This window comes from Olea europaea, chromosome 3, assembly GCF_002742605.1.
Source record: "Olea europaea var. sylvestris chromosome 3, O_europaea_v1, whole genome shotgun sequence".
NCBI lineage: Eukaryota > Viridiplantae > Streptophyta > Magnoliopsida > Lamiales > Oleaceae > Olea > Olea europaea.
In genome coordinates, this window is record NC_036239.1 from 8,357,010 (window position 1) to 8,367,723 (window position 10,714).

A 10,714-nucleotide genomic window follows, 5' to 3' on the forward strand; every position below is an offset into this window, starting at 1 on the left:
AGTAACTTGTTGCCTATATATTATTTATAATAATAATAATAATTGAGCTTATCTGATTTGGCTTGATAAGGATTGAGCCGAAAGTTGGGAGCAAGTCTTATTTTTTGGTCGAGCAAAAGCTCGGATCATTTTACTCGAACCGAACCCAAGCCTAGAATTTCAGTTCACAAGTGGCTCGACTCGTCGACACTGATAAACATCAATGATTGAAATTCATATCCCACAAAAAAAAAAAATATTCTTGTACCATTTTTTAACCAAATATTTACAAATGTAATCATATCACGTGTGCAGTTTGCAGTCTATATACATTGATCCAATAAGTTCTCTGAAAATTTAAATTACATGCTTTAAAGATATTTACGTATCATTGTTAAACACCATATTAAAAAGTTATAACTATATCTATTAGACATATATTAAGAATACTATTCAAGACTCATTTTCTCTCCAATTAAAGGGAATCAAACAGGTGCTTAATGTTACAATTCATCCTAATCAGTTAAAAAATAAAAATAAAAATAAAAATAAAAATAAAAAAATCAAATCAAAAGTTGACTTGTCAAAATCAAAGTCAAAGTCAAATATGGACAAATTGAAGTAAATCATTCTATTGGGGCTCATTTTATTATGAAAAATATTTTGAGGGTTTAAGATGGATAAAATTTAAAGTTTGGATTTATTTTTCTAATTTGGAATTTAAGGATTTAATGTGGTTTTATATGAAATTGGAGGGCTTCCTTTGGAATTATTCGCAAGTGGTATACAAGTGACACATGTTTAACCATTCTTTTCATTTTGAATTAATCTACTCAGTGAGGAAATGGAACAAGAAAAATTGACAGGGATGATATGGTAGATTCTGATCTGTCTATTTTTTTTTTTAATAAAAAAAATTCAATCTTCCAATGAATGAATGACAAGTGTTGTTGGTCACTAAACTCTGTCAACTTTCCCTGTCAATGTAGCATGGTTGTTTTCATTTTTCATGAACATATACACTGGGAGGAAACTGAGGGCAGAAGCGGGCAGAGAGAAAGAAAGAAAAACTGGGAAAGAAAGGAAGAAAAAGAAAAGAAGATGAAAAGAAAGAGGAAAGCAAGTTTTCAAGTTTGGGTTCTTTGTTCTCCAATATCTTCTTGAAGGTAAGGAAAATATTTATTTATTAGCAGATGATATTTGATTTTAGAGATTGTGAACAATTTCCTATGGTGGCAAAAATCAAAGGTTGTTAAGATGTATTTGAGGTATTTAAAAACATTATTGCAAAAGGAAATGTCTATTGGAAGATTCTTGTTGAAATCAATGAATATGAAATGAGTTTGTAAATTATAGCTTCAATCTTTAAAATTGTTGTAGTTACATGATATCAATTACTTGATTAAGGATTTGAGGTTTAATTTCTCTATTATTTAAAAAAATTTAGGCTATTTTCGAGCAAGGTAATGCATTGGTGCTACTTTCGAAATTTTGCCCAGAAGGTGATATTTTTGTCATTGGGTGACACTTGTCAATATAGAGAAAATGGTGCCAATAGTCTGGAAATATGGTGTTGTTTTTGGTAATCTTTTGATTCTCTTGTTTTATACCAATTTAAACTATGAAATTTTGGGGATTATGTGTTAAAATAACTTATATAAATGTGGATATGTTGTTAGTGACCCTAATTGGGATTATGACATTACATTGAAAATAAAAGACTTCGGGTTCTTATTGGTAAATTATCATTTCTAATTATAGGAAAAATGTTTAAAGCATCTTAGTGATGAGATATGATTTATTGGGACGAGTGAAAAATGTCATACTTGGTATTTAAATGTGAAGAGGTGACGAGAAGATTGAAGTCACAATCAATTTACAATTTGGTGAGTGAAAAAGCTTATTTTTCAGAAATAAGTATTTATTAAATTTATATTATATTAGAAAGTTAATTATTTTATATAGTTGTTTTGACAACATGATTTTCAAAATAAATGGATCTTATTGTCAGTTCTTTTTAAGTTAAATTCAGAACAATTAAATCAAATTTTTAGCATGTTATATTCGCATTACATATTTTAGTTTATTTAAAGTTATTTTTAAAAGCACCAGAAAGTTTTCAGACGATTTTACCTTAGTCTGCACTGGTGTGAATGCGTTTCCACAGTATATGATCACATATAGTTATTTTACCAACTCTGCATTGGTGTGAATGTGTTTCCACAGTGTATGACCAATTATGATGATTTTACTTGTGTTTGCACTATTGTGAATATACTTCCATAGTGTTGGATCAGATTATAGCATTTGGGCAGCTTTGCGCGCATATGACCATAATTTCAAAATCTCAGAACTACATAATTTCAGAATTAAATAACTTTGTCATGTACATTGTGATTAATCGATACATGAGTATGATTATTTCGGGTACCTTTTTTATGTGATTTTTCAGTATTATACAACTTATCAGATTACAAAATTTAGCTTATTTAATTTAGAGAATAAATATTTCAGCCTATAGTACTGTAAAATGATATTTTTCCTTATATTATGGATGTCGGATTTATTACAATTGTTATACCTTACAGTGATTTATTCAGAATGAATAGTAAAGAATTTTACGATTCCAAAATATTTTAATCTTAATAGTATTATTAGATTTTAGACTTCCTTAAATTTTTAATAGCATAAGTATTTAAAAAAAAATGTATAAAATAGAAAAAGTATACTTATTTGTAAAATATCCACTTACTGAGTTACAAGTTTATATATTTTGTCATCCATTTTCTTGTCAGACAGTAGCTGAGTTGAGTAGCGTTGGAGTCTGTTGATCTACCAAATTGAGCCATACATTATCATTAGCTGTATAACTTGTTTTGTTAGGTTATATAGTTCATATATTGGAATATATATTTCTCTTGTCAAAAAATATATCCATATCATGGGATTGTTACATTTATGTAAATGTTGTGCATTTAGAGTCTGTTTGATTACAAAGATGAAATTTGGGTGGAAAGAAAACGAATTGAAAGGAATTGAATTGTCTAGAATTTGTTTTAATGAGAATTGCCAATTAGTAGTTTTATTGATTTGTTAATTTTTCACATGAAAAATGTTAAAATAAAAGTGTCTTTTAGTGTTCGTTTGATTTTATTTTTCATGAAAATTGTCAATTTTAGAGATATTCACTTCTACAATTGTTCCTAAAATTTGTTTCCATTGCAAAAAAGAAAAAAAAAGAAAAGATCCCAAAATCATCTATATTTTGGTTTTTGTTTGATTTTATTTTACATAAAAATTGTCAATTTAAGAGATATTTTCTTTTACAATTTTTCCTAAAATTTGTTCCCATTGCCCAAAAAAATAAAAAAAGGTGAAAATTGATTTTCCACCAAAATAAGGAAATGGCGCATGTGTGAGGAAAACAAAGAAAATGAATTCCATTTAAAAGAAATGCAATCAAACACAAAAAAAGTTTTAAAAAAATAGGACATGAAATTCAACCCCCATCAAACAAGGCCTTAGAGTCTTTTGACTTGTAAATGAACTTAAATTTGATTCCAATATATTTTATTTTGAATAGTTATATTTCGAGGGGCCAGTGTACCCTATTTTAAATTATATGTACGGATTGATTATTGTTTAAGTGGTTTTAGTCTATATTTCAAAAAGAATTCTCTCAAAATTATTTTAAAAATATGTCACAATCAAAGTTGCGTTGATGGTGTGTCCAACACTGAGCTGGTATCTATCATGGACGCAGACACGTATCGAATCCATTAGGGTGATTCAGGATGGGTCGTGTCACTTGGCCCCCGTTTGGCCTCATTTCTTTCAAATTTTAATATTTAAAATAGTGTTTTTTTAGAGAATGTGTGGTTAAAAAAGAAGAAAAAAATTTCAATTTACGTGTACTATTATCTTATAGAAAATTGTGTGATTTAGAGTAAGAGTGAGAAGAAAAAAGTGGCCAAATGGGAGCTTAATGTTAAGAAGGTTACTATGTTAGGAACAATTTTTTCTTGGCTTAAAAGTACTGATTTTCTTTTGAGCACTGGTGTCATGGCGCCGTACAAAATTCTTTGCTGAGTAACTTAAGTAACTAATGTTGCGTAGTCAGTAAGCTTAATTTTCAGCTCTTTTTGCAGTTAAAACCTTTCTCAAGTTAGTGGTAACATGAAATAAAGTAAGCTTGTTAAGTATTTATCTAAAGTTGTGAGTTTTCTTTCCTGTCCCTCTATTTTTTTGATACTTTAAAATCCTACGAGATGTTATATAAGGTCAATTATAATAGATTACACAAGATTTGGTGAAATTGTGGTTCTCCCTTCAATCGAGCCTGTCGCATCGGGTTTGTCTAGTATGATTTATCTGGTTGGCATGGTTTGTAAGCTATTGTGTCAGCCCGAAGGTTTACCCAATGTGCACCCGAAGGGTAGCGGCTGTAGATTCCTCCGTCATAAAAAAATATAAAATCCAATATTCTTCTAACCTTGCTCCATAAAGTTTACATATAGATTACGACAAGTGATGAGGTTGATAATCAAGGGAAAGAGGGTAATGTAGATATTACATTTCTTCAATTGCAAGAGATTTTCACTTCATTGTTCTCTTCAACTCTCTTAGCCGCTTCGTTTACATCTTTCACCTCTTCAATCTCAAAAGCCGACTTTTAGCTGCTTCGTTTACATCTTTCACCTCTTCAATCTCAAAAGCCGACTCTTAGCTGCCTCGTCTACATCTTCGCGTAGTTTTATAGTACCAAAGACTAACAATGCATTCCGAATGCTTCAGGGTCCTACCTAGAAGCCATTCGCCCAATTATGAGATAAACAATAATATGACATTTTGAAATAAAACGTGCAACTTCACCCATCGTTCATGACTTCAAATCCAATTCGTGAATTTGTCGGTGCGAGAACTCAAGATAAGATGATCGAATTGACTTTTTTTCAACTTCGATAAATATTAGTTGATTATATATTTACTAATGTTCTATGATCCATAGTATCCTTTCCTATTTGATTCATTTAAATTCTTGAACGAACAATTATTTAGATTACGAGCTATATATTTTATATTTTGCCTTTATTTAGTTTAGTTAAAAATCATACTTTTATTAAATTTTGATAAATTGATGGAATGGGTGGTCAAAGGTGGCCAGGGGCGGACCCACATGGGGTCATGTGGGGTCAAATGACCCCACAGTTTTTTTTTCTTCTGAAACGGTTATTTGGGTTTGGGGTTTCAAATTCCAATTAATTATCCACTCCAATCCATTAATCCTATGAATTTATTTTCGTTAATGATATGTTGTTCGAAAAAAATTTCATTTTTGACCCCACGGTCCGAAGTCTCTGGGTCCGCCCCTGAAGGTGACAATGGACCGAGCCGACTCATCACTTACAACCACAAGCTCGGCTTATGCCCAAAGCTCGTGAGCTTAACGAGCCAAGTGGAGTTTTCGATGAGTTGGGCTCGATTTAAAAAAAAAAAATTTAACAAAACACATTCAAAAACAAGCATTTTTAAAAATATATATATAGCCCCTGTTTGAGCCCCATTTTTACCTCATTAAAATGAAAAATATAACCGTTATCCATCACATCAAACCACTATTTTTGAATTTCTATCTCTGGTATGGGGCCCATAACGATTCTATTTTCTCATTCTTATTCTCATTCTCATTATAATGTGGCTCAAACGACCTCTATATAAAAAAAAAATGTTCGAAAATGAGATATAAAACGAGTTGGCTCATAAAAAATAATTTGAGCTCAGTTTGGAACATTGCCCGTCTCAAAACGAGTTCGAGCCACGTATGAGTCAAATCGCTCGACTCAATTGTCACTCATATGTGTAGTTGAGAAGTTGATAAAAATTGTGAATTTCATAAAATAATAGTTAAAAATGAGTTCGTGAAAAATGAATTTTATAAAGTGGGGGCGGACGTCATATGTGTGATTCGTAATGTCACATTGTTTCCTGAATGTTATATTGTTTGTTTTCATGTTATTTGGCTACATATCCATATAAAGGTATTTGATTTTTTAAATATAAAAAATTATGCATATTCTTTTTTAGAGTTAGATAGATGTTACTTTTAAAAAATAAATTACTTATAGTGTAGGGTTTAGGGTTATTTGTACAAAATAATAATTAATATATGAACTAAATATTGAAATAATGTTTATTAAATATAAAAATAATAATCATAATATAAGGCTTTGAGTTATCCCTCTTATTAAAGTTAACATTTTAAGACTTGTTTGGGCCACATTATTTTCAAAAAAAAATACATTATTCAACAGTGATTTGACATAATTTCAATCACACATTTTTCAATAAAATAATATTACATGTAAATCTAAATTTTTTTCTTATTTTTTAATTACACGTTTCTCATTGATTTGATATGAATAATGCATTTTTTCCATAGAATGTGGCTCAAATATGGGCTTAATATGCTACTTCAAAACTCAGCCCTTGTTTGATTTTCATTACCTTAAAAATACATTTTTCTTTTTTATTCTTAACAACGTATTTTTAAGTAAAATAATATTACAATCAAACTCAAAACTTTTTCCTATATTTTTACAACACATTCTGAATCAACCTACTATTCGTAAATGCATTTTTAGAAAATAATTGGGTTCAAACAAGTCCTTAGTATATTATGTGTGTCAAAAACCTTAAACAAGTAATTTGATCCTTCTAAAAATCCGAAAAAAGTAATTTAGATTCTAATGATGATGTTTTCAAATGAGCAACTATCTAATATAGGCACCATAAGTGTAAAATCTATTATTTGGTATTCATTAAGCGAGCCCATTAAATGTAAACCCCCCCTCCCCCCCTACACCATTGTTTTAAATATAAAAGCAATAATGAACGCATAAGTGTTTAAATTGCTCTTTTGAGAACTAGTTTGCAACTTCCAGAAAGTATAGGGACCAATATGTACCATAGTTCAGGAATGAATCCACATCAAACAGAAAGAACATGGACTAAAATATTTTGAAACTTTAGGGACAAATTAGTGCAATCCGAAATATTTAGGGGCATAGTTGCAATTTATTAGAAATGTAGGGGCCAATGTGCGAATTGCTTAAAATCCAGAGATTGTTCCTCAATTGTAGATAAGAAGTCGTGTTTGGCAACTGGGACAAAGTCTCAATTAAACGGGGAATCATCTGTTGGAAATTATGTTGGTGGAATGATACCGAATTTACGGGTACTGTATATGCATTTTAGATATCAAAATTGCACTTACCATATATGCACAGATTGTATACCGAATTTGCACAAACTTGATTTTACGCATATAATAAGATTAAATACCGAATTTTCTCATACCGGTTTATAATATTAATTAATTACACAATAAATTAAATTATCATAAACCACAATATATTAATCTAATTTAGAACTAAATTATATTAAGTTATGTAAAACACGTTAATTTAATAAATATAAACGGGAAAGCTGAAAATTAACAGAAATTTCAGAGAAAAAAATTAACGACGTGCTTATAACTTCATATAAACTTTTAACCCGAGGTCTGTGTAAACACAGTGTCCTTAAAACAGATTCGCTCTCTCACCATACGTGCTTGAGTTTTAATCCGAGCGTCTGTTTCCCAGAATACAACGGTATATAGTAGAATCTGAGTACCGCAGATACTATTCTAGCGAACTGATCTAGTATCCGAATAATATCACCACAAGAACAAGACATTACTGGACAAGGAATGCAGAAAAGAAGAAACTGTGTATGCAGGAACGTATGTGAGATTTTCGAGTGTGTTAGATTGCTGGAGAATGAGCCTTTTTATAGGCATACTGCCCATTAACATTGTGACCATTGTGAGTCCATTGGAGTTACTGCCCATTAACACTGTGATCATTGGGAGTCCATTGGAATTTTTGCAGTTTCAGAAACTCAAAAGTTATTGGAGAAAACAAAAAAATTTGCAAAAGATGGGCTCTCCGAAGGACTGAATTTTGCCTTGTTCGGTTCGACATTCGTGTGCACATGTCGCATCTGCACCCAAATTCAAGGTCCGAAAGTTATTTCGGTTCGAGATTTGCACCCCCCTGCGCGCGCATGAAGAGAGCCTCTATGCTACACATGATTACACCATTTCAAAGTGTAGGCATATATAAAGTGGTTTGTGCTTTCTTCATTTTCCTATATGGGACAAATGTCACTTTTCTCACATAAACTATCTTCCAATGGCCAACTTTGAGCTCCAATTTTTCATTCATCCGTTAATCAATTTTGGCAAGTAAATATATGGTTTCGATGCGCTCACAGAGGAGAACACATACAACTTTGATCTTCAAAATCGGACCAACGGATCTCACTCAAACTTATGCCAAAAGTGACAAATTTACTCATTTTTCTAACATCATCAACCCCTTCAAGAGCCACCTGATCAATTTTCGTGATGCAATTGAGAACCTGTTGACAAAGTATTTTAGGTGGGTTCCAAAACTCAGCGATCGAGAAAGCTACATCTTTGTAAAGTTCATCCGCGGGGTGTTCGAGCAGTGAGGCAGCATGAGCACAGTTAGCAATATATGAATATAATCTTAACGACAACCTTTCTATTCTCGATCTAATGAGTACTTAGGCAATGGTTTTGGCTATGTAAATGGGAGATCAATGAAATGAGAGATTTTCCAATTGAATATAATCAGTTTGAATATTCTCACTCAATTCATGGGTTAGATTCAAACGAAAACTCTTACAAGTATATCATGAGACACGTGAAATTTCAGGTTGGGATTAATTCACATGAGATATACCCGTCTATTAGTCTTCTTATACACGGTGTATTTGAACGAAGTAACTTCTACTTTCTTCTGGGGGAGTGGGGCCTAGCGCCCTTTTAAGTTTCTTATCTTTTATTTGTATTATTAATAAAATACTTCACAACATGTGGTTTTATGTAAAAGTAATACAAATATTAACAAATTGACATAATTGAATTTTTTATTATTAAAGAGAAAAGTGAGTTCCACTTGTGAGTTGAGAAGCAAAAAATGATAATTAAAATAGTGAAATAATAATAAAAAAAAAAATTTTTTTTGAGTAAAAATTGCTATCAAATGAGGGTTTAGTGTTGTGGAAAGTTCAATGATGGTAGTAAAGAGCTGCAGTTTGAATTAGCCCCCTTTTGAGCCCCATTATTTCTCATTATATTAAATTAAATTTCTCTCTCTCCTACTTTTAACCACACAATTTTCAATAAAATAATATTACACGTAAATATAAAACTTTTTAACCACTAATTTCTCAAAAAAATACTATTCATATCATTATAATCTACAAATAATGGGGCTCAAATAGCCCCTTAGTCTCGTCGTCTATCCATATAGTGATGTGCATGTAGGATATTTTTCTAACAAAATAATTTAATAATTAAAAGAATATTGATAGGCTCGATCACAGTTATATTAAATAAAGAAGCTTATTTATGTCAATTTTATTGATCAAATTTCAAAATAAGTTACATATTTTTTATTTTAAGTACATCTTGATATAAGCAACTTTCATTAAATTGGGAGATAGCTAGTGACAATTTTTGTAGCCTCTGTTTGAACTCCATTATTTTTAAAACACATTATTTCAAAACTTATTTTCAATCACACATTTTTCCATAAAATAATATTGCACGTAAAATCAAAATTTTTCTTTATTTTTTAATCACACATTTTCAAAAAAAATAAAAATTTCACAATATATTTTATTCCAAAATCACATTAAAATGGAGCCCAAACAAGGGCATAGTTAGTGTGTCAATTTGTCTTTGAAGTTTGGATATTTAAATTAATCGAACCGGACTGGTACCAATAGAACCAACGTCTATTCTTATATTCACAATTAAAATCAATACAGTTTTGAATTTTCAGAAATGTATGGATAACACGTACCGCTAATTAAAATAAAAAATCTTGAGTTAAATACACGTTAGAAAATGAGAATTATGATGGGAAGATGACATCGTAGAAATTAGCAGGGTTTTGCTACACTAAAATCGGGGATAACATAAGGGATGATTGAACATACACATACGGAATCAGAATTTTTTAATCCATGTCGAACCCACGCACAAAAATGTGAGGATCTATAATCATCTCTGTTAAGCAATTCGATCACTTCAACTTTATCCAAATTAGAATCATACTAGAAGCGTTCACATTTAAGATAACATGAATAGCCAAGCCCATTAAAGAGATAAAACTCCGAAAGAACTATACGATAAACTTTGTTTATTGTAACTATACTTTCATTTTATTTAATTAAATAATTGTACCTCAATTTTGTTCCACCGAATAATTACACCTTTAATTTCATCAATCATGCTTGTTTACATTCATCCACATGCCAAACTATGATTTGACAATTTATAGAAAATAAAAAAAAACACTAATTTTTCATCCAATCAATTTGTGACAGTCATTCAAGTGTTAAGCATGATATACATATTCAATCGAGTAGCTCAATCTAATTCCGTCACCGAGACCGACATAAATGCATGACAGAGGAGGCAAATTAGCCATTTATTTCAATGAAGATGTATTTATCTCTCGTAATTTGATTGTCACGTCATCGATTTTTATTTGTGAAATTGAACAAAGTTATCCTTAATTGATTGAAATCAAACTAAAGCATGATTATCCAATCAAAAAAATTTACAGAAGACGTCTCACATGCCCCAAACCCAAAA